This window comes from Ascaphus truei, chromosome 4 (genome assembly GCF_040206685.1).
Source record: "Ascaphus truei isolate aAscTru1 chromosome 4, aAscTru1.hap1, whole genome shotgun sequence".
Taxonomy (NCBI): domain Eukaryota; kingdom Metazoa; phylum Chordata; class Amphibia; order Anura; family Ascaphidae; genus Ascaphus; species Ascaphus truei.
Genome location: NC_134486.1, coordinates 323,664,254 through 323,682,636, shown reverse-complemented (window position 1 = coordinate 323,682,636; position 18,383 = coordinate 323,664,254). Strand labels below are relative to the sequence as shown.

The window sequence follows — 18,383 nt, the reverse complement described above, 5'->3', positions numbered from 1 at the left end:
CCATGTGAGCACATGCACAGCACTCTCCCATCGTGTTTCAGACCATGTGAGCACATGCACAGCACTCTCCCATCGTGTTTCAGACCATGTGAGCACATGCACAGCACTCTCCCATCGTGTTTCAGACCATGTGAGCACACGAACAGAACTCTCCCATCGTGTTTCAGACCATGTGAGCACATGCACAGCACTCTCCCATCGTGTTTCAGACCATGTGAGCAGATGCACAGCACTCTCCCATCGTGTTTCAGACCATGTGAGCACATGCACAGCACTCTCCCATCGTGTTTCAGACCATGTGAGCACATGCACAGCACTCTCCCATCGTGTTTCAGACCATGTGAGCACATGCACAGCACTCTCCCATCGTGTTTCAGACCATGTGAGCACATGCACAGCACTCTCCCATCGTGTTTCAGACCATGTGAGCACATGCACAGCACTCTCCCATCGTGTTTCAGACCATGTGAGCACATGCACAGCACTCTCCCATCGTGTTTCAGACCATGTGAGCACATGCACAGCACTCTCCCATCGTGTTTCAGCTCTTCTATACAGTGTTCTATGGAAAGCAGGTCACAGCCCTTAAACGGCACTGCAGACACGCTTATAGGAAGGCACAGCTTGCTTGGTGAAGATGTGGAATCTATATCCAGACTGAATCACACAGCCAGATTTCTTCACATCCTTGTACCATCTTTGTTGCTACGGGCAACAATGTACTTTCTAACATTTGAAGTATAATCACACATTGCTTCAAGTATTTATACTTCTTTCTCTGCTGTCGCATTCTCCAAACTGGCTGAATAACAGGAGCTGCTAAAATCTGGCGATAAAGCTGACAAGCTTGTATTCCTTTATAGGCAGCCTGTATAGTGACAGTTATGGAGCGTTTACGCAAATAGCTTTCTCTCTCCATTCTTCCTCGGAGAAAAGCCCTGTAGTATTTCAGAAGTGTCAGAAGGCTTCTTTTCTTTTTCTCCGAGTCAATTCTTCCAATTGAAGGCCCAGGGTTTGGCTCCTTTCTTGCTCGAAAGCACCCTCTGCCTCCTCCAGTGCTAACTGCACCCTTGATGTGTCTTGTTCTAATTGTTTGTTCACTTTTACTATTTCCTGGAGGTTTCTATTTCCTTCACTGACCTGGCTAGTCAAATCCAAAATCTCCTCCTTCAGATCTCTGTTTTCTCTGTTGCATGTATATGATTTATTATAATTGATTATATAACTGCACATCATTACAATATCTATAATTGAAATTTTTGGGTATAGCTCTACAGTTGTGTATTTTCTCCGCTGGATTCAAGGAATCACCTTTTTTTCTCTTTCTTTCTCTTCCTCTTTACCTTGGTAAGCTCTAGCAGTAGTAGTGAGCTCACAGTCCTTATCATCAAGCGTAGTCTGAAGCACATGTGGCTGTGTCTCAATGCTGTCCGGCCAGCAACAAACATTCCTGATTCATCATTGCAGAGTGGCCGGGGCTACAGGGTTGGTACATAGTTCATGTGCAAGACTTTGTAATTCTTTGACTTGGCCTTGAGGCTCAGAAATCTGATGCTGTGAGTTAAACATCACTTGCAGGACCAGGTCTGAGTCTGTTCCTGCGGGATCCCAAAAATGGCCTGTTCATTCTCAGTATGCTACTGGAGGTATGAATCTCTGTAGCTGGAACAGCAGGACGAAGTAGTAGGGGTCATATTCAGAGGTCCAGTAACAGGCCGCAGGGACAGGAGCTGGGAACAGGGGCTGGCACCGGTATGAACAGGCACTGACAAATGGGAAGGCAGGGTTTAAATAGGCAGGCTGAAGGCAGGGGACAGGTGCAGGTGATTAGAATTCAGTCTGGAATGTTCCTTGACAGAGCTGGCAGCAGGAACAGCAGTCCCGGTGGAGGAACGGAGGAACTACAAAAGTAAACAAGAGCAAGCCGACAATGTCAGGGATGTGTCTGACAAATTTGAGGTTTGTTTTATGTGTGATGGCTTTTATTTGAGGTCATGTTTATTATTATTGAAGGTTGAGAGAGAAGTGTTGCCCAGGCTTGGATCCATTAGTTCCAGGTTGGTTAAACCCCCTACTGTATGTTCACAATTTGGGAAGTGTCAAAAGTAGAGGTTCAAATGAGTTAGTAATACACATTAAGGGACATGTTCATGTTATCGGTCCCTTTTTCCATTTCCTTTGAGTCAAATCCTCTGTTAAATGTTAAGTATCAAACCATGTATCATGATCCATGTGTTATTATCATGAACTTCTGATATATATCTCCATCAGACCACGGTGGCATAAACCCCCATGCTAATGATCAGAATCAAATGTAATAAACTTGCTTAACAAGCTACTTACATTTTATGCAGACAATGCAAAAAAATAAAAAATATTCAAATGTTTACAAGCTGAGTTTACAAAACCCCATAATTTTTAAGCATTGTTTGAAGAACATTAAATCACTCAAGTGCTTAAAAAATATTGTGATTTTTTTTTATTGCAACTTATCATCAACATTACTCAGGAATGTTTTCTTTCTTTTCGATCTGTCTGCCAAACTACGTCAAAAAATATAAATATAGTTTTACTGATGCCAACATTAGGAAAGTTTAATATGAGGCGCAACAGCTTCGAAAGGATATTTGAGTACAGAATGATCCAATTTTTAACTACCTAAAGTAGAATGGAAAGGAAATCATTGGGGACCATTTATTGCAAAACATTTTTATAGTATGCAGTGAATGTATGTTTATTTAATAGTCTTCCTAAATGTAAAATATGTTGTGGATGCTTTCTAAAATAAATATAGATATAATCAAACATATGCTTGAGAAATGTTAAGCTGCAAGACATTGTCCATTCTCAGGACATACTTATTCATTTTAATTGTTGTGTCATGGTTTAAGCAGTATGAACTTTTGTATATTATGCAAATGAATTCCTTCACTGACAGAGAACCTTGCAATGCAAAGAACTAAATCCCTGGTTCCTTTGGCTGCAAAGGAGAGTTAGAAGAACTTATAGACATTTCAAATCACAATAGCAGCTTACCTGCTGCAGGTTTCGGGTTATCCCTTCCTCTGATGGTCTTCACTTAACTTTTGCTTTTGATATAATCACTCTCTCTACACTTTTGCCGAGAGGTTTGTAGCCAGGACTACTACCTTTGCAGCCTTCCTCCCCGACATTCCTCTTAATCTGCTGTTCTCTATTCATAGTTCGGAGAGGTGAGGATGGTGCACGAATAGAGGGAGCATTGTCGACAGCATAGTACTGCCAAAGTTAATTATTTCCATAAGAGAAATTTGCTGTTGGGGAGGATCTATCAAGAGATTACACTTTTTTATTTCTAAGTTCTTGGAAATGGAAAAGTAAATGCTGGAGATTGTAGAGCATGTTGATGATTATGTTTGTTCTCCTGAATTTGCAATTACATTATACAGGAATGCAGTCATAGTAAAGGAATTTTTGCTTGTGGGATCATTATTTAAATTATCTTTTGACCTCGTCGCTGCTGGAATAATAATCAGTTCATTGATCGGCAAGGCTGTCAAAAGTTTAATAGGTTACTAGTTAACCAATGCACTGGAGAGACTTTATTGTACCAACAATAATGCCTTTGTCTTAGCATATGATAGATATATATGTCATGCTCGCTAACAAATGTGTGCATTGTGTTACCTCTGGTCAATTGTTACACATCTTACTAAATGCTTATGTAGCCAGGTGCCCCCTGGGCTACCAATTTCCCTGCCTAACACATAAGTCCTGGTGCCAGCGCAGGCAGTGTTAGGGTTAAATCTATGCCTTGCTGCAATAAACAGCTCCCTAGAGTGACAAGGGGGGGGGACTAAGGCCTAGGTACTGCCCACACCGGGGCTAATACCTGGGACACGCCTCTGGTAGCAAAAAGTGGCTGCAGCACAAATTAAGGGTTCCCTGTCTCTCTCACTCCTCAGTGAGAGAGGTGTGTTCTATCCTCTCCCCTTAGGGGCAGTGGGATGTATTCTGTACTGGACCAGGGACCTGGTTTCAGGCCTTCCCTCCCACAGAGGAGTGGAAGCAACTACCCCATACTCCACCAGGGAGTGTGGGAGACAAGGAGAGTCTCTTGGGGCCTCAATCTCCTGGAGTTTGGCTCCAGGGACACAGAGAAGAACATATGTGCTGTAGGATGTGTTCGCAATAAAGACCACCGTTATCTTTTACTCCTACCTGAGGTTGCAGTCTTTCAGGGGGAGGGAAAGAGATTTTTCTTGCAGGGACTGCACCTATCTCTGATAGACCCTGTTGGTATTGAGGCGCTGTATATGAGGGGAAAAAGGGTTACACTTAGAATAGCCAGAATACATTTCAACTAATTATGTTTGTCATGATCAGGGGTTGATCAGACACTGGGTTCGTTTGGATCGCCAGACAAAACACAGGAGTTTAATAAAACAGGTTTATTTAGCAAATGTTAACAGTGAATCACACACAACATCGATATATACAAAGGTGACGTTCTCTGGGGAATCAGAAAGGGTACCCAGTGATCCTATGGGAGGTGTCTCGGGGGAAAATACAGCGAGGTCACCTTCTGCAATATTTCCGCAAATATCCTCTTGTGTCCAGGCACTGAGATGGAGTTTGCCCATAGGGCCAAGTAAGTCAAAGTTCCTTGAAAGTAGGAGTTCCCAAAGCCAGGGAACAAATGGGGAAAGACATCAGTGTCTGTGTTCTCCAGCTGGAGAAAGTACATTCTTGGGTTTCTCCAAAGGCTCTGGAGCAGGAACTGGCTGGTTGTATAGTCTGTATTAGATTCAGCTACCCGGGCACAAGGTAGGAGAGATGCAGCTGTGCAGGTCTCACACAGGGTTCCTTGTCCGTAGTGCTGAACAGATTTTTGCACTACTTATATTCTGTATATTCTTGTACTTTCCGGTTACTACATTGCGCTCCTCTGGATGACGAAAATGCACTTAAAAAGAACAGTAACAAGAAGTAGGCTATTAAACAAAAAAAAGAAAGAACTTACCAATGTACAGATGCAGCGGCCGTTATTCGAACAAATCACGGAGCCGTTTTCGTGTGCGCATCTGTACTCCACGCGGCATTATCGCGGCCAATCATCCCAGGCACATGTGTTTAGCGCGGTTGCTTTGTTTGAATTTTTTGGATTCTGTTTCTTTGTGTTCAATGAAATGCAATGAAATGAATGAATTGTAATATGTGCTACTGTGTCAATTTCAGGTGTTTAAAAACCAGAACACTAAAATGCCATTTTCTGCTCTCGAATCTTAAGGCGGTCCGGTTGGAAGAAATCATGCACCATGACATGGATATTCCGAGGTATACAACGCGTGAAGTGTTCGAATAACGGTCCTCTGCATCTGTAGTTAGCTGCCTTGGAACAACTTAATAACCATGTAAGTAACACTTATACTCTTTATTTTTTCCTGTGTAAAATGTATTTGTATTTATTTTCCCTGGTCCTGAGTTATTTGAATCATATCTGAGGCTTATTCATCTTCCTGTTTTATCTGTTTGGCTAATGATGGCATTGTAACTACTTCACATGCAAAAATAAAGGACAACAGTGGGTAATTACAACCTACAGATTCTAAAATCAATGAAGAGTCTCATCATGAAATAGACAACGTAGAGATTATACAAACCCTTTAGAGGTTTTTTTTGTTTTTGTTTTTTAATCACCTTTGTCTTTCCCATGACATTGCATTACAGTCATGAGGAAATGACATCTTCTGGATATAGTGAACACTGGTTCCCTCTGCTGAGCATAAACGAACAGAGCTCCAAGTAGCTCCAAAATCACAGTAGGGTTCAAGATCCAAGAATCCACATTGTGAGAGAGTTCTAAAACGATGTAGGTCTCAACAAGTGAGGCTTCATGTATGCCAAGGGAATGAGTGAGACTTCTTAAATCACTTCACACAAGTGAGACTTAATAGATTTTAGCTAAACTTGAGAAATCTTCTCATACGCTACTTTGCAAAGTTCACACATTTCAATTCGGCTAGAAAAGTTTGCTTCAATACAAATATTTGCAAAAAGTTCGCTTAAACGCTAACAGTCATTGGGCATTTCATGTTCGATACATTTTAATTGCTTTTGCATTCCAAACTTGATCAAACTTTTTTTAAAGCAAAATAGCGCATTTAATAATTTGGGACGTTACGCTAGAACTTTTGATGCCAAAATTGACCTATTTTAAAAAAAATTCGGGGGGGGTTCTTTCTGAAAAAAAGTGGTTGAAAAGGCAGCAAAGCGAATCTCGACAGCTTCTCACATCACTAGATTTGGCATAAAGTGTATGACTTAGAGATGTGATTTGTGCCATTAGTCACAAAGAGATGAACTCGTAGCAATTTAACATATATTATAAATGGATTCCCCATAATTCTCAGCAGCAATACTTGCATAGTGAAATCCCAATAGATCAATAGTAAAGATCAAAGTAATAGTCAGTCTCTAGCCATTGTTTTAAGATAAACTCTATACCAGGTGGGCGATTATGTTATTAAGAGCCTTTGTACCAGCCAGAGGTTCGATTATGTACAGTATATACCCACTTAATTACCTTTCTTTCTGTGTAATACCACGTTACCTGCTGTATCTGATATGTAATTAACATGTATTTCCTGAATCAATTGAAATACCCACTTCAAATTATGCAGTCCTTAATTTAAATACTACTTGGTAATGGGGTGAAGGAGAATGTTTATTTGTATACAATGTATTACGTGGATCCATATGTTACAAACAAATTGTGTATGCATTTCAACAGACATGATCTGCATGCAACAGCGAGTGCTGCAATAGAACTGTCAACTGCAATAGATTATTCCGGCAAAGTCACATACTCAATCACATTTTATACAGGTTAGATTACACCTCAGTGATCAGGGAAAAGGAAATGCCTTCAGTATGGGCTAATATTAAACTCACAGCACACAACAGACAACAGATGTACAGTCAACTGATGGAAAAGTATTTTTATATTTAGAAATAATTGTGGAAAATCTGCACTGTTTGTGACCCCTTCAAATATGCCAGCAATTACTTTAATTCAGAGAAAACTACCTCACAGTCAAATATGTATGTGAACAAAATATGTTCCCACTCTACAGAGATCAAAGTGGAATAGCCAATGGCAAGGACTAAAAGGGGCAAACCCACATAGTGGATCGAATGTTTAGCCGTTTACCAATGTAACTGGTTTCCTTAGACAGATTCTTAGGGCTAGATCCACCACGCTCTGTTAAATCTGTGCTCATATCGTGATTTTGCCTAAAACGAGAACGGACATTATGTTCCCTGAGGTTAACGCGTATCCACAAAGCTAAATATATTCAAAAACAACGGTCAGTCTATATCTCATTAGCATAGATGCCATGTGCGTGTGGCCTAACGTGACATTATGTCTGTTTTGGCATTACTCCTATTCAGACAGCTAATTAGGTGTTTAAATCAAGTTGAGAAAGAGAGGCGAGTGACACAACGCTATGTTAGGTACACCCACCCTGTACAAGTCCTACAGTATTTCAGGGTCTGGATATGAGTAACACCAAGTTTAGGTATGACCCAAGTAACGTTAAGTCCCCCGAGTTAATCTCAATGTACTTTTGTGGGTGTGCGATGTTCGGGTAACACCTCGTTTGCATATCATTTGCATGCTATTATTACTAGCCTTTATCTTCACACGCTTTGTTGATCTTCCTCCTCGTTCCCCCTATATGATTTCCGTAGGTCCTGGTTGTAGTTCTGGGATGGGCTTCCTCCCTAAATACCTACACGCGCTCTAGTACTGAGTTTCTTGGTGAGTAGCACGTTAGAAAAAAAAAATCTAAATAAATAGCATTATTGTTAACACAATGCTGTTTACGGGAGAAAACCTTACTTCCCATGATGTCATTGTCCTTTGTAGACACACCAATAGTTAGGCTAACGTCACATTAAGTGATTTAACTTAGCTCTGCGGATCCGGGCCTTAAAGTAACTGATTTAGTTAAAGTAATTGATTATCTTGTGGGACAATGAATATGTTTTGGTTTTCTCTGGGTTTCTCCTGAGTTCTAGCATCTCAGCTACTTTATCTGTTTGACTAATGACGGTAATAATTATTTTTTAAACAATTAACAAAACAAAAGGAAGAATTGACCTGCCGCTTTGATGACTGATCACTGAATGACATTTGATAAAGCTTGTAAAAGCTCCCCAGACATTTTTAGGTCAGCGAATCCAGAGAAAAATAAAATATATTCATTTTTAGCAGGACACATAAAAGTAAGATTTTTGCTGTAATGGATATTTAATCTTTCTAAGAAAGCTAATGACCCCTTGACCTCTTCAATGCCCTAATGACTTACAGCAGTGGTTCCCAACTCCAGTCCAGTCCTCAAGGACCACTAACATGCAGGTTTTAAGGCAATCCTCTCATTAGCACAGGTGGCCCAATCATCTTGACTGAACCACCTGTGCTCAAGCCGGGGTATCCTTAAAACTTGCACTGTTACTGGTCCTTGAGGACTGGGGGTGGGAACCACTGACCTACAGCATACATCATAAAAAGTGTGACCTCAGGGGCTTGTATTACATGTGCTGTTACATCACGGACATTTTCTAGGGGTGGCCAGTTTCTAGGTGTTGTCCGCGATTGCGCCGACCGTAAACTTCACTGAAGATGGGATCTTGCACTTCCGAAGTGCAGTCATGTGATCGATCAGTGCCGGGAGGGGGGGGGGGGAGGGGGCACATAGGTGGTACGAACCTCTGGCACTGAAGGGGTTAAACCATACCCCTAATCTGAGTTCACTTTTGTCCTAAGATGAACTACCCTTTAACTGGAAGTACTGTGTATCATATCTTGTAATGCAGAAAGGGAATGTAATGTATGGATTGCGTGAAATTCAAATATGGTTAAGATATTTGTACAGTTCTAGGGGTTTATGTATCAATGTCTCCCACCTGCAAAATTGTACAGCAAGTGGTGCAAAAAATAGGTACAGATTTATCGAGGAGAAACCCCCATTAAAAGTACTGGAGCGTTTTTACTTAATGATGAATTCAGTGCGCATTTTTGCCCGACTTTTGCATTCGGAAGACTTTGATGCAGATCTGGGACTGATGAGTCAAGTTTAGAACAAAATGTATGCAAATTGTGTCATTTTCATCTAGCGTCTTTTTGCTGTAATGTACAAGTATCAAGCAATCCAGAGGTGAGTGGGAAATGTATTTGGGGTGTGGGGTGTAATTGTATTTCTGGTGGGTAGTGGGAATTGTATCTGGTGGGTGGTAGTGGTGTTTCTTTGTATCTGGGGAGGGTAGTGCTGTTTGTATGTGGGGGTGGGGTATTTGTATCTAGGGGGGTGTATTGGTGTTTGTATCTGGGGATTGGTGTGTTTGTATCTGGGGATAGTGGTTTGTGTGTATCTGGGATGGTAGTGTTGTTTGTTTGTATCTGGGATGCTAGTGTTTGTATCTGGGGATTGTGGTTTGTTTGTATCTGGGATAGTGGTGTTTGTATCTGGGGATTGTGGTTTGTTTGTATCTGTGGATAGTGGTTTGTTTGTATCTGGAGATAGTGGTTTGTTTGTATCTGGGGATAGTGGTTTGTTTGTATCTGTGGATAGTGGTTTGTTTGTATCTGGGGATAGTGGTTTGTTTGTATCTGGGAGGGTAGTGGTGTTTGTTTGTATCTGGGGGGGAGTAGTGGTGTTTGTATCTGGGGGTAGTGGTGTTTGTATCTGGGGATAGTGGTGTTTGTATCTGGGGGTAGTGGTGTTTCTATCTGGGGATAGTGGTTTGTTTGTATCTGGGGATAGTGGTGTTTGTATCTGGGTATAGTGGTTTGTTTGTATCTGGGGTAGTGGTTTGTTTGTATCTGTGGATAGTGGTTTGTTTGTATCTGGGGATAGTGGTTTGTTTGTATCTGGGAGGGTAGTGGTGTTTGTTTGTATCTGGGGGGGAGTAGTGGTGTTTGTATCTGGGGATAGTGGTGTTTGTATCTGGGGGTAGTGGTGTTTGTATCTGGGGATAGTGGTTTGTTTGTATCTGGGGATAGTGGTGTTTGTATCTGGGGATAGTGGTTTGTTTGTATCTGGGGGTAGTGGTTTGTTTGTATCTGTGGATAGTGGTTTGTTTGTATCTGGGGAGAGTGGTTTGTTTGTATCTGGGGAGTAGTGGTGTTTGTATCTGGGGATAGTGGTTTGTTTGTATCTGGGGATAGTGGTGTTTGTATCTGGGATGGTAGTGGTGTTTGTATCTGGGGAGTAGTGGTGTTTGTATCTGGGGATAGTGGTGTTTGTATCTGGGGGTAGTGGTGTTTGTATCTGGGGGTAGTGGTGTTTGTATCTGGGGATAGTGGTTTGTTTGTATCTGGGGATAGTGGTTTGTTTGTATCTGGGGATAGTGGTTTGTTTGTATCTGGGGATAGTGGTTTGTTTGTATCTGGGGATAGTGGTTTGTTTGTATCTGGGAGGGTAGTGGTGTTTGTTTGTATCTGGGGATAGTGGTATTTGGATCTGGGGATAGTGGTTTGTTTGTATCTGGGGGGGAGTAGTGGTGTTTGTATCTGGGGGTAGTGGTGTTTGTATCTGGTGGTAGTGGTGTTTGTTTGTATCTGGGGAGTAGTGGTGTTTGTATCTGGGGATAGTGGTGTTTGTATCTGGGGGTAGTGGTGTGTGTATCTGGGGGTAGTGGTGTTTGTTTGTATCTGGGGAGTAGTGGTGTTTGTATCTGGGGATAGTGGTGTTTGTATCTGGGGATAGTGGTGTTTGTATCTGGGGGTAGTGGTGTTTGTATCTGGGGATAGTGGTGTTTGTATCTGGGGAGTAGTGGTGTTTGTATCTGGGGGGAGTAGTGGTGTTTGTATCTGGGGAGTAGTGGTGTTTGTATCTGGGGATAGTGGTGTTTGTATCTGGGGAGTAGTGGTGTTTGTATCTGGGGGTAGTGGTTTGTTTGTATCTGGGGGGGAGTAGTGGTGTTTGTATCTGGGGATAGTGGTATTTGTATCTGGGGATAGTGGTTTGTATGTATCTGGGGATAGTGGTTTGTATGTATCTGGGGATAGTGGTTTGTTTGTATCTGGGGGGGAGTAGTGGTGTTTGTATCTGGGGAGTAGTGGTGTTTTTATCTGGGGATAGTGGTTTGTTTGTATCTGGGGAGTAGTGGTGTTTGTATCTGGGAGTAGTGGTGTTTGTATCTGGGGGTAGTGGTGTTTGTATCTGGGGAGTAGTGGTGTTTGTATCTGGGGGTAGTGGTGTTTGTATCTGGGGGTAGTGGTGTTTGTATCTGGGGATAGTGGTTTGTTTGTATCTGGGGATAGTGGTGTTTGTATCTGGGGATAGTGGTGTTTGTATCTGGGGATAGTGGTTTGTTTGTATCTGGGGATAGTGGTTTGTTTGTATCTGGGGATAGTGGTTTGTTTGTATCTGGGGATAGTGGTTTGTTTGTATCTGGGGATAGTGGTGTTTGTTTGTATCTGGGGGGGGAGTAGTGGTGTTTGTATCTGGGGATAGTGGTATTTGGATCTGGGGATAGTGGTTTGTTTGTATCTGGGGGGGGAGTAGTGGTGTTTGTATCTGGGGGTAGTGGTGTTTGTATCTGGGGATAGTGTTTTGTTTGTATCTAGGGATAGTGGTGTTTGTATCTGGGGGTAGTGTTTTGTTTGTTTCTGGGGATAGTGGTGTTTGTTTGTATCTGGGGAGTAGTGGTGTTTGTATCTGGGGATAGTGGTGTTTGTATCTGGGGGTAGTGGTGTGTGTATCTGGGGGTAGTGGTGTTTGTTTGTATCTGGGGAGTAGTGGTGTTTGTATCTGGGGATAGTGGTGTTTGTATCTGGGGGTAGTGGTGTGTGTATCTGGGGGTAGTGGTGTTTGTTTGTATCTGGGGAGTAGTGGTGTTTGTATCTGGGGATAGTGGTGTTTGTATCTGGGGATAGTGGTATTTGGATCTGGGGATAGTGGTTTGTTTGTATCTGGGGGGAGTAGTGGTGTTTGTATCTGGGGGTAGTGGTGTTTGTATCTGGGGGTAGTGGTGTTTGTATCTGGGGATAGTGGTGTTTGTATCTGGGGAGTAGTGGTGTTTGTATCTGGAGATAGTGGTGTTTGTATCTGGGGATAGTGGTGTTTGTATCTGGGGAGTAGTGGTGTTTGTATCTGGGGGTAGTGGTGTTTGTATCTGGGGGTAGTGGTGTTTGTATCTGGGGATAGTGGTGTTTGTATCTGGGGATAGTGGTTTGTTTGTATCTGGGGATAGTGGTTTGTTTGTATCTGGGGATAGTGGTGTTTGTATCTGGGGATAGTGGTGTTTGTATCTTGGGGTAGTGATGTTTGTATCTGGGGATAGTGGTTTGTTTGTATCTGGGGGTAGTGGTGTTTGTATCTGGGGGGGAGTAGTGGTGTTTGTATCTGGAGATAGTGGTGTTTGTATCTGGGGATAGTGGTGTTTGTATCTGGGGAGTAGTGGTGTTTGTATCTGGGGGTAGTGGTGTTTGTATCTGGGGGTAGTGGTGTTTGTATCTGGGGATAGTGGTGTTTGTATCTGGGGATAGTGGTTTGTTTGTATCTGGGGATAGTGGTTTGTTTGTATCTGGGGATAGTGGTGTTTGTATCTGGGGATAGTGGTGTTTGTATCTGGGGATAGTGGTTTGTTTGTATCTGTGGGTAGTGGTGTTTGTATCTGGGGAGTAGTGGTGTTTGTATCTGGGGGTAGTGGTGTTTGTATCTGGGGATAGTTGTGTTTGTATCTGAGGGTAGTGGTGTTTGTATCTGGGGATAGGGTGTTTGTATCTGGGGATAGTGGTGTTTGTATCTGGGGGTAGTGGTGTTTGTATCTGGGGATAGTGGTTTGTTTGTATCTGGGGGTAGTGGTGTTTGTATCTGGGGGGGAGTAGTGGTGTTTGTATCTGGGGATAGTGGTGTTTGTATCTGGGGATAGTGGTGTTTGTATCTGGGGATAGTGGTTTGTTTGTATCTGGGGGTAGTGGTGTTTGTATCTGGGGAGTAGTGGTGTTTGTATCTGAGGGTAGTGGTGTTTGTATCTGGGGATAGTGGTGTTTGTATCTGAGGGTAGTGGTGTTTGTATCTGGGGATAGTAGTGTTTGTATCTGGGGATAGTGGTGTTTGTATCTGGGGATAGTGGTGTTTGTATCTGGGGATAGTGGTTTGTTTGTATCTGGGGGTAGTGGTGTTTGTATCTGGGGATAGTGGTTTGTTTGTATCTGGGGGTAGTGGTGTTTGTATCTGGGGATAGTGGTTTGTTTGTATCTGGGGGTAGTGGTGTGTGTATCTGGGGAGTAGTGGTGTTTGTATCTGGGGGTAGTGGTGTTTGTATCTGGGAGGGTAGTGGTGTTTGTATCTGGGAGGGTAGTGGTGTTTGTATCTGGGGATAGTGGTGTTTGTATCTGGGAGGGTAGTGGTGTTTGTATCTGGGGATAGTGGTGTTTGTATCTGGGGGTAGTGGTGTTTGTATCTGGGGAGTAGTGGTGTTTGTATCTGGGGATAGTGGTGTTTGTATCTGGGGATGGTGGTTTGTTTGTATCTGGGGATAGTGGTGTTTGTATCTGGGGAGTAGAGGTGTTTGTATCTGGGGATAGTGGTGTTTGTATCTGGGGATAGTGGTGTTTGTATCTGGGGGTAGTGGTGTTTGTATCTGGGGATAGTGGTTTGTTTGTATCTGGGAGGGTAGTGGTGTGTGTTTCTGGGGATAGTGGTTTGTTTGTATCTGGGAGGGTAGTGGTGTGTGTATCTGGGGGTAGTGGTGTTTGTATCTGGGATGGTAGTGGTGTTTGTATCTGGGGGTAGTGGTGTTTGTATCTGGGGATAGTGGTTTGTTTGTATCTGGGAGGGTGGTGGTGTGTGTATCTGGGGGTAGTGGTGTTTGTATCTGGGGATAGTGGTTTGTTTGTATCTGGGGATAGTGGTTTGTTTGTATCTGTGGATAGTGGTTTGTTTGTATCTGGGGATAGTGGTTTGTTTGTATCTGGGGATAGTGGTGTTTGTATCGGTGGATAGTGGTTTGTTTGTATCTGGGGATAGTGGTTTGTTTGTATCTGGGAGGGTAGTGGTGTTTGTTTGTATCTGGGTATAGTGGTTTGTTTGTATCTGGGGATAGTGGTGTTTGTATCTGGGGATAGTGGTTTGTTTGTATCTGTGGATAGTGGTTTGTTTGTATCTGGGGATAGTGGTTTGTTTGTATCTGGGGATAGTGGTGTTTGTATCGGTGGATAGTGGTTTGTTTGTATCTGGGGATAGTGGTTTGTTTGTATCTGGGGATAGTGGTGTTTGTATCTGGGGATAGTGGTGTTTGTATCTGGGGGTGTGCCTTTTTTATATATGGCAGACTGGGGGTGTTTGCATCGGGGGGGGGGGGTGTTTACATCTAGGGGGTGTAGTGGTGTTTTTATCTGGGGGGTGTAGTGGTGTCTGTATCTGGGGGGGGTAGGGGTGTCTGTATTTGGGGGGGTTAGTTTTGTATTGGAAGGGTTGTGTGTGCAGGGTGGGAGGGAAATTGTTTGGGTATTGGGGGGAATTGTGTGCATGGCCAGGGAAGGAGGGGGAAATGAGGATGAGGGGGGATTGTGGGAGTGGGATTGAGTGAGAGGGGATTTTTGAGCGATAGCTGAGGGGGGAGGGAGAGACAGAGGGGAGAGAGAAGTACAGGCATGTAAAAGGAAGGCTTGCGTGGCCGCCGACACGGGAGGGGGTCGCAGCTGACGAGGGGAGGGTTGGGGGGAGGTTGCGGTCCCAGGTAAAACTCTAGTCCTGGGCCCCAGGAGATCTGTTGGTGGCCCTGAAAGCCTAATACCTCCGGAGACCTGCGCTGATCCTTGAAGAAGTAACTAATACTGTATATGTACATTACTATATGTGTGCACGTGATTACTTGTGAATGTGTGTTACAGATGGGCAGAAACAAGTGTGTGATTCCGAACCTACCAGAACCTGTCATTTATAAAACAAAACCAAAACACAAAAAATATTTTGCACTAAAACACCAGGCCAAGTGCCCATCTCTGTGGTGGAGTTGAAAATTTGGGGTGTTTCTCACCATATCTTTTTTTACATTTATTTTTAAGCTTTTCAGTTACATTATTTTAGTTCATCCTAGTTTGATGATTTTTATATATGATTTGTTACGCTATTTTAGCATTCTCCAACTTACTTATTTTTTTCTTAGCTTCATTTGGTTAAAATCCAAAATCAAACAAACCAGAACCAAAAACCCAAAAATTTCTTCAGAACCAAAGCCAAAGTACAAGTGAAAGTGCTCAAACTTAATATGTGTATTAGATTAGTAACATCAATCCAAACAGTTGGCTCTAACTGATTAATGCAATATGCGACATCCAAAAATGGCACAAAGTCAAACTCAAGGGCTGGTGGTAATGGAGAATTCTTGCATAGGTGGACTAATGGAGACAGATTCACATTCACAGCTGTTTATGATTTCAGACATATATTACATTTCTACCCTAGATGTAAACTTAAGCAAAGCTATCTGAACAGCATTACGAAAGTTGCAAAGTTCCCACAGTAATATATATATATATATATATATATATATATATATATATATATATATATATATATATATACATATATATACATGTAGAGGTATCAGTACCGTGTTAGCCGAGCTTCAATAATCAAAAAATAAATAGATGATACCGTTCTGTGGCTAACGAAATGCTTTTATTTGTGCGAGCTTTCGAGATACACTGATCTCTTCTTCCGGCGATGTTACAATGAATGAAGCAAGGATAACTTAAAAACAGTGTCTCTTGGAATGTTATCTGTGCTGGTCCTTCCCCCGGTGTGGATGTGTTTTATGGCTAGAGGTGTCAAAGGGTAACTGAAAGCAAGTGAAGAAAGATATATATATATATATATATATATATATATATAGCAACTGTAAATATTACTGTATATTCATTTGCATGTCTTATATATATATAGTGTATTTTTAACTTTAACGTCTACACTTAAAAACAAATTAACACCCTTTTTCAAATAAAGATGGTTTTAACTTGCTATGAAAATAATCATTTATGCAGCATTAACATTTCCCGGACTGCTAGGTTGCAAAACACAATAAGAACATGGAGTGGACCTCTCTCACCAGAGCTCAGTTTCTTTTGATATAATTAACATTTGTAAACAATTTGTCCTACTTGCGGAAAATAATCCAGCCCCCATTTTCCAGGATGACAAACAATACCTAATTAAGCACTGTACAGTAAATAACTTCCCTCCGGATGTTTTTGTTGCATGCTGCATTCATGGCAATGCATTAATTATCCTTCTTGGCGAACAATAAAAAAAAAAAACTCATGGCGGTCGCTGTATCTGAGCTGAAAGAGAACAGAATTGAAAACTAGTCTAATAGCAAAAGTAGTCAAAATGTATCAACCTAAAGAATATAAGTTAGACATCATGTTTCTGGACTCATGTTATTTCATATATACTGTATTGGTAAAGAAGACCACACTACGTACAGAAGGGTTTACTTTGCAAGCTTAGACGTACCTTTTTGTTTGACAAGTCTGTGACGTCGACTTTGGGATAAAACAACACACAGATGTAAGAAGACTTACTGTCCTCAGTGCTGCGGACGAATAATCAGTGTGACACCAGGGACAGTGTCTGCCTTGATGGCGCTGCGGGAGTTCTAAGCTTCTGAAGGGGACCCCCTGCTGCGTGAATCTCCTAGCGCGCAACCGCGCATGGCAGCGGCACCCAAGACAGTAAGTTCTGCTACATCTGTAGCCTGATCTGCTTCTAGTCGCCAGTTTGGGAATATAGAATAGCATCGCTTGGGAAATATGGACCCTATTCTCTTTTATGGCATTTTGAAGGCCTTGTGCATTTACATGTACTCCAGATGCTTTTATATGCCTCCCACTACACAATTATAATTCAATCTCTTCATAGCAACATTTCCCTTCTTTTCTCAATTTGCTTTTGTAGCCAGGTGCCCCCTGGGCTACTAATTCCCTGCCTAACACGTAAGTCATGGTATCAGCACAGGCAGTGTTAGGGCTAAATCTACGCCATGCTGCAGTAAGTAGCTTCCTTGAGTGACAGGGGGGGGGTGGCCTGACGCCTAGGTACGGCCCATATGGGGCTAAGACCTGGGGCCCTCCCCTGGTAATAAAAAGGAGCTGCAAGCCAAATGTAGTTGTTCTTCCCTCTCCCTCCTAAGGGAGTGGGACTGTTGTTGTTCTACCCTCTCCCCTCCTGGGAGTGGGGTGTGTTATTCAATCCTGGACCAGGGACGTGTTTCAGGCCTTCCCTCCCGCAGGGGAGTGGAGGCAGCTACCCCATGCTCCACCAGGGAGTGTGGGAGATTGGGATAGCCCTTTGGGGCGTCAAGCCCTGGGGGTCAAGTCCAGGGACAAGAAGAGAGAGAGCTTGTGGTGTTAGAAATGCTGTAATGGATTGTGTTGCTGCAATAAAGATCAAGTTGCTGTTTTTATACTCCTGCCTGAGGCTGCAGTCTGTCAGGGGGAGGGGGAGTGTTTTCTACAGGGGACTGCACTATCTGCGATAGGCCCTGTGGGAATGGAGGCGCTGTACCATCGGAGAAGAGAGCTGCTGATCACCAAACGCCTGGCCTGTTTATTCCCCAACTAATATCGGCGGAAGCTCAGGGCCTTCTGTAAACCTGCAGGTGAGCACCACAACACTGTGTAACAGTGAGATCTCCCGTCGGGTGGGGGAACACCAGTTACACGTTAATATTTGATGCTCCTTTTCTTGTATTGTATGCATGGTTCTATGAATGTATAATGCCTGTCTGATGGTACCACTTATTAGTAATATAACCTGCTTGGTGTTTATAGAAAGACAAATTATATTACTAATAAGTGGTACCACGCAAACTATTCACTATTACATGTGTAACCCCCCTATCTGTTTTTTTTTATATTATAGGTTAAGTATATGGGCTGTTGCAAAGTACTGTGATCTTTCCAATATTTGTTGCAAAATAACTGAACTGAAGCTTAGCCACGCCCACCTTCTAGAACCCTGCAACCCTCTCACCTGCTGCAGTACGACACTGAAGGATCCAAACCACTCCCTCTGTAGGCATGGTGACCCATTATGTATACATAGTGGGAGTAGAGGATTCTGGTCCCTAGATCACAGGTGGAACCAAAGCAGGGGGTCTCACCCTTTTATTTGTGTGTTGGTCTTACATGTGCAACTCTGTGTTTTGAGCTACTTTGTGTTTAAGAGTATAGTCACATTTATTGTTTTCTAGTGAGGGAAAAGTGCCCCTTACCTTAGAAGGGCCACTGCTGTGTGGATGAAAGATGTCTACCCCTTTGCTACAGGAGGAAAGTGCCTTGTGACTCATTGCCTGGGAGCCCTACAACAGGGACTCAGAGGGAG

General features: G+C 42.7%; 1 protein-coding gene across 4 annotated transcripts in view; it reads right to left on the bottom strand.

Moving 5' to 3' along the window:
- Nucleotides 1–18,383, bottom strand: part of FILIP1 (filamin A interacting protein 1) — a 163,445-nt gene that overhangs the window by 99,370 nt on the left and 45,692 nt on the right. Inside the window, exon 1 of one of the 4 annotated variants that reach the window (XM_075597997.1) lies at nt 3,037–3,181. The exons of the other annotated variants lie outside the window; for them this stretch is intronic. The gene's annotated coding sequence lies outside the window, so the exon portion shown is untranslated. Of the gene's footprint in view, nt 1–3,036; nt 3,182–18,383 lie in introns of those variants that run through there. 4 annotated transcript variants of the gene reach the window in all.